The following is a 6785-nucleotide window of genomic DNA, read 5'->3' on the forward strand; positions in this document are numbered from 1 at the left end:
GAGCAAGGTTGGCAGAAATAGGGATTATTAGTTGACGAGGAGAATTCAGAATTCTCCGGAAATGAATGAGGACTGAGCAGCTGGGGGGAAGCGAATCCTTTGAGGGGTATAAGGAATGTGGGAGTACACTTGAAAGGGAAATCAGGAGGGCAAAAGTGGGACATAACTTAACTTTAGTGGATGAGGTCAAGGAGAATCCTAAGATATTCTGTGGATATTAAGAGCAAAGAGTAACAAGGGAGAGACTATCCATGTAGGGATCCCATGTGTGGACACAGAAAAGATTGGTGAGATCTTACATGGATATGCCTCGTCTGCATTCAGATGGAAAAGTTCATAGAAGCTAGGACGTTCTGAAAACCGTATCGTGATGTCTTCAGTCAGATCCACATGACAAAAGCGGAGGCACTGGAGTCTTAAAGTGCACAATGGAGTTTCAGTCACCGGACCTGACAACGCGCAGCCTATGATATTGAGGAAAGGCAGGGAAGAAATTTCTGAGGCGCTCACTATAATGCGGGAGGGTGTCTAATGTTGCACGCTTACTTAATAAGGGCTGCAAGAACAAGCCAGGAAACTACAGACCAGTGTAAGGAATCATGATGGGAAAGTTACTTGAAGCTGTTCCGAGAGACAGGATCTACTTGCATTTAAGACGGCACGGCCTAAATAGGGATTGTCAGCACGGCTTTGTGCCGATGTAGCTGCCTGACCAATTTGACTGAGGTTTGAAGAGTTGACCACGAAGTTAGACAAGGCCAGGTCCGTCGACATTTTTAGGACTATGGAGTTTACCAAGGTATTTGAAAAGGTCCCGCGTGGTAGGCTCTTCAGGAGGTTTGGATCACATGGGATTCACTGGTAACGAGTCAATTGGAAGCTAATTTGGCGTGGTGCTGAGAGTCAGTGTCCGGTAGTGGAGTGTTCCTGTTGATTTTTGCTGGAAGTCTGTGCCCAGTGGAATTCCGCATGGATCTGTGCGGTGTCCCTTGTTTGTCACATCTATATTAGAGATAGTAGTGAAAATTATGGTGGCATTGTTATTACCCGTGCGGGAGAATCTAATATTGGTGGGTTAATGAAGGTTATCTGAGACCACGACAGGACCTCGATCAACTGGGAATGTGGGCCAAGGAATGGCAGATGGAATTTAACTGGTACAAGTGCCAAGTGTCATATTTTGGGATGGTAAACCAAGGTAGGACGTACACAGTAAATGGGACGTCCCTGTGAAGTGTTGTAGATGCGAGAGACCTCAGAGTATAAGGGCATAGTTTCCGGAATTTGACGACTCAGGTGGACAGGTTGGTGGAAACGATGTTTGTCACACTTGCTCTCATCAGTCAGGGCACTGAATACAAAGTTGGACGTCATGTTCGAGCTGTAAGTGACGAGGGTGAGACGGCACTTGGAGAACTGTGTGCGATTCTCGCTGCAGGGAAGATGTCGTTACCCTCTGGAGGGTGCAGAAAATATTCACAAGGATGTTGCCGTGACTGGACAGCTTCACATAAAGAGAGACTGGATACACTGGGGCTTTTTCCCCTGGAGCAACGGAGGCTGAGGAGTGACTTCATGGAGGTTTATTAAATCATGAGGGGCATAGATGAGTTGGATGATTGCTGTGTCTTCTTCTTGGGTAAGATAGACTGAAAGTGAAGAGCATTCCTTTCGGTTGAGAGTAGAAAGCTTGAAGAGGATATGATGGACAATTTGTTCACACAGTTGGTGGTTTTCTTAGTGGAATGATCTGCCAGAGGTAGTGGAGAGACGGGTGAACGTACAAATTAAAAAGACATACAGGCAGTTACATGGATAGGAAAGGTTTAGAGGAATATGGGCCCAACGCAGGCAAATTTGACTGGAACAGATCGGTTCCTTCTTTAGCATGGACGTATTGGGCCGAACGGCCTGTTACCGCTGAGGAGGATAACGATCTGTTTCAGAGCCGCTCGACCCCCATCTCTCAGCTGTCAGTACATCGAAGACTGCAGTGATGCTGCTCTCACTTTTTCTTTAACATTTCACCGAGATGCTTTACAGCTGTGCTGGCAACACGACAAAATGATTCCCTGTAAAAAATTGTTTCCAAATCATTAATTTCTGAAAGCTGCATCGAACCGACAAAGGTGATGCCTTGAAATATCCACTAATCGTTGAGATAGAGCCACATGGGTAATTAAATATTTAATTCGAATTAATTCTAATCCATCATTTAGAAGGCGTTACAAAGCTCCCAAAACCTTGTGCGATCAATTCGCAGGGTAAATGCAGAATGGGTAACCGAATTAAGTTTCAGATTTGTGTCGCTGCACCGTTACATTGTCTGACGATGAGTATTGGCATGAGGTTCTCTCTGTGCCCCAATCAGCCAGCGAGTTTGGCTGTTAACCGAAAGGTCGTTGATTCGAGCCCACCCAGGGACGGTGATCCAACGTTTTGTCCCCGACATTCAACACTTCCGGGAGCACTGAAACAGCAAATCACCATTTACTAGAGGTGAAGTTTGAAAACCTGTTGTTGAAGCATAACTTGTACATTGTATGGAATGTGGATTATACAGAACTTATATTTTTAATTGCAATCAAATGGATCATTTGGACTCCAAAGAATGAAAAGAAACAAACAAAACAAACAAAAAGAATCGTCGCTGGTTCCTTGTGCTGAAAAGCAACCAGGGTATGCCGTATCCCTCTGTCGGTCAAAGACAGAGTTTGCATGAGTCGATGACATCTGGGAGTTCTGAAACTTGAAGTTCCTACCTCTCGACAGATGGTATTTCCACTTTACATTTATTTCAGCGTAATTCCACTTTTGATAAGTAATATATCCTCTTACCATTTTATGTTCAAATGTTTCAACAGGAACAATACGCATTGTAATGGAAATTGGACAGGAGTTGTGATTTTAGTCATTATTCCACTGATCTTGCTCCTTTATCTTTTAATGGGTCCTCGGTGTTTTTCTGAAATATTCTAACACCGACTGTGATGATGACAAAATTATACGTGCCGCATAAACACGAACCATACAGCAATACGGACACAGTGGCAGGGAGGGAGATAGCGGGAAAACAGGGCTTTCGGCCCACTGAGTCATCAAGAGACGTTCAACACCAACATACGCCAATCTTTCTTTATTCGTCCCATATTTCTATCAATGATCCCCAGATGCTCTCCATCACCGACACAATCAGGACACGTTACGGTGGCCAGTTGACCTTCCAACCAACGTGTCCTTTGGTAACAGGAGGAAACGGGTGAACATGCAGGAAATCTACATAGTTAAAGGCGAAACTGCTCACCGCACCAGGTCAGGCTGAGGTGAGGACTGAACCCGGTTCTAATACGTCTGGGCTTGATGGCGCAACGAAGAACTCGTTGGACTTCTAACGTGCAATTTACTTGAAAGCGAACCACTTGACGTGATGAAACTGTGTGTTGCAATTGAATGGCACGGTGATTTAAAGCATGGCTTCGAGGGTATTCCAACTACTCTCGATTTGGCAGGCATGTTCCGACTTCTTTGCCCGCAATCGAGTAGTTTTAAGTTATTTTCTCTCCTGGGAACACAGTTTAGTTCCTCGTTTTCCCCACATGCCTTTCAACCTTAAATTATGCAGTACGATAACAGTTCCTCCCGCTCGAACGAGAAGGCGCCCGATTATACCCATGTTATCCGTCCAACCCGAAAGTCTTTGGAAGGTGAAAGGAGGAAGGAATCGGGAACAGACTGACGAATCCCACGCGTTTCACGAGGAGAACGGACAAACTCATTACAGAGAGTGGCGAGAATTGAACCCTAATCGTTGGCGCTGTAACTGCACTGCGCTGCCGTGCAGCATCAAACACGTCACATGAACAGTGGAAGGCAATCGATTTAACAGAAAAAAAACAAATGATTTTCAGCCGATCTCTTCGGTGTGAAAATTCACTGTAACTGTAAACCCGCTGCGAGCGGGGTTCGAACCTGATGCGGGGAAACCCCACTGGATTTCGAATCCAACGCCTTAACCACTCGGCCATCGCAGCTTCCCTCTATTGTCTTCCTGTATTTCGATCCCTCTTAAGACACCATAGCCAAGTGAATTTAATTTGTTGTTTCCTCTGATGTTCTTCCGCTTCCATCACTGCTCAATAGTCTGGTATCTCCATCCATTATCACGGAATGTCAGTTGTCCTTCTGCGCTTCATAAGATTTTCTGCCCACTTCCGTCTTTCAGCTGATAAATGTTGCATCAGGATGCCTGTTTCAGGGAACGATTTGAGAATGTGCAGGCATTCAAAGATCTTAACTGGAGTTTAATGAGAAAGGGAAAAAACTGCAACTCAGTCTGAGAACGGGGGCCATCAGCAGTGACACATTGTGGGTTCTGTTCTCAATCTTACTTTTATACCTGCAGGAATTGAAAGGATTCCTGAATTCTGCGTCAATGTGCAGGAGGGGCAGTGTGTTGATGGGCCCTTTCCCGAAAATACAGCGGCACTGGAGAAGATTTACTGTGCGGCGCCCTCTTCAAGAGGAAAAACGCAAGTGGGTCTGTTCTGGGTAGACTCAAAAAATCCTGCTGCATCATCGGAAATTTGTGCCGGTCAATTGTTTGCAAAATATTATCGAGGAATCCTGTCCTGCTATAGGAGGGCAACTGTGGGACTGGTTTTGTCGCTTCGTCAGTGAACGAATGAAGGGAACGGACGCGAGTCTGCGTTTGACAAAATCCGATGTTTTGTTCAATAACTTTATCTCTATGCACCAAAGCGGGCATCTGTGGGCTCAGCAGCGCAATGGATAGCGTGTTGGACTTCTAATATTGTGTGACCAAGTAATTCAAAGGTTGTGTGTTCGAGTCCCACCAGAGTCGGTATTTTGTCCGAATTCGTTCCAACGAAGTCATAATTCGAGAGGGGGTGACGTCACCTGACGTAAGAAAATCTTGCAATTCAGGTCCTGGTCTGAAATAATCGACTCGTTCACTTAAACACGGAAAGGAGGTGATTATTTTCTCTTAGAGCGTCCGAGTCTGTGAAACCGTTGGGGAAAATGTTGAGGGTACTGAGTCTTCCATTATTTCAAAAGCGGGTGAGATATTTTTTTCAAAAAAAGGGGGCTGATACGTTCACGGAGTTGTCTGGAATGCATAATCAAGCAGACAGTCTGATTATCCTTGACCCTCATTAAACGATAGAACGTCTGTGTGCTCTTCGGTATTTCCGATGAATACGGATGTTTGTGTGTGGGTACAAGTTTGATTTTTTTTGTTTTCTTCTGTTTAAGCATCTTCTTCAATTCCATTAATGTTGCAATTTTGAAAAGCCCCCTACAGTCTGTTCATTATAATTCAAACATATCCTGAAGCAAAAATCGACAAATTTGTCTTCTATAGTTCAGGAAATAATGCCACATTTACCCGGAATCTGTCCGCTCACAATATGCAAGTGCACAGTTTTCGTGGTACCCCACCCCCCGCGTAAACCCCGTTCCGAATGGTAATCTTTATTACTTCTTTAAATTAACAACCCGGACTCAGAAAGCACAGTTTCTGGTGTGGTGCATATTTTGCAGAAAAGGCAACGGCGGGTGAACTTTGTTTAGTCATAAAGACTTTATGAAAACTTCGGCCAATATTGGACGTTTGTGCATATATATGATGGCACAGTTTAGAACGATTGTGAATATTCCAGAGAGGGTCCAGAAGAGGTATTCTTGAATCGCTGCCAATGTGAGTGATATCATATGCAATGCGAAACCGCGGAAAGTGGGACTGCATCATTGACATGAAGAACTTTGAGAGGTCACTTTATGGACATATTTGTGTCCAGAGGTAGATCGGGCCGTGAGGTCATTCTTTGCATCCGCTGAAATATATCATTGTCACCCAACAGACTCATGTCAACATTGAGAATATTCGAGAAAATTAGCGTCCGTGCACTGGCGTCTGGAAAACCCCGGAGTCTGCCAGCCGTCTGATGTGACACCCGTTTACCACTGCTCCCTGCGGCCAACTTTGAAGAGATATTGGAAATATTGAGAAACGGGAAGACGTATCAAGCCTCAAACACTCTTTCTGGGCAAGAGTTTCAAAGCATTCAGTAAGGGCACAGAACTTTCAAGATTAACATGTTCAACCAATGAGCTTTGTTATGTAATGATAGAAAAACAACTGTGCGGTAATGTGACCGAGCAGTCTAAGGCGCAGGAGTAAGGCTGAATTCTCCATGGATGTGCGGGTTCAATCCCACCACTACCATTGGGCGCATACCCACTGGAATAAAGATTACTGACTGCAGTATTAAAATGTATTTGGAAATGATTTGCCGAACAAAATCTAAAAAGTCACAAATCACCGTGCCTGTGTCAATTATATCATTGCAGGATTGAATAACAGTCCGTAGTTGTTGTGCGAGATGGTGGACAGGTAGAGATCGTGGCCCGTATTTCTACGAAGCAAATGGGAGCAAAGCTGTGCAATATCAATCCGCATTCCAGCTCATATCTGTAGCGCTGATTTTACCGTTATTGAAATACAGAGCGAACTGATCGGCGTTCGAGTCGAAATGACCTGTTCAACGCGGGACGGGATCGGTTCTCAACAGGACCAGTGCAAGTTCACAAAGCAGGACACGGTCGTGTTTGCAAACGATTGTCACTCAAAACCAACAACACACTGCAATAACGCAAGGAAACGGATGACAAAGTCATCGGAAAATTCATCTGGTTGAACTGCTCGCCCTGTTCCTTGCTCCCAGACACCAACAGACCTGAAGCGTTTTGGTGGCTTTTATTTC

At 44.8% G+C, this 6785-nt stretch overlaps 1 non-coding gene across 1 annotated transcript; it reads right to left on the minus strand.

Moving 5' to 3' along the window:
- Positions 1-3948: 3948 nt before the first annotated feature.
- Positions 3949-4031, minus strand: trnas-cga (transfer RNA serine (anticodon CGA)). The gene has a single exon. It is a non-coding gene; the product is annotated as a tRNA-Ser (tRNA).
- Between the last annotated feature and the right edge of the window lie 2754 nt (positions 4032-6785).

The sequence above is a fragment of the Pristis pectinata genome, chromosome 14 (genome assembly GCF_009764475.1).
Source record: "Pristis pectinata isolate sPriPec2 chromosome 14, sPriPec2.1.pri, whole genome shotgun sequence".
NCBI classification, from domain to species: Eukaryota; Metazoa; Chordata; class Chondrichthyes; order Rhinopristiformes; family Pristidae; genus Pristis; species Pristis pectinata.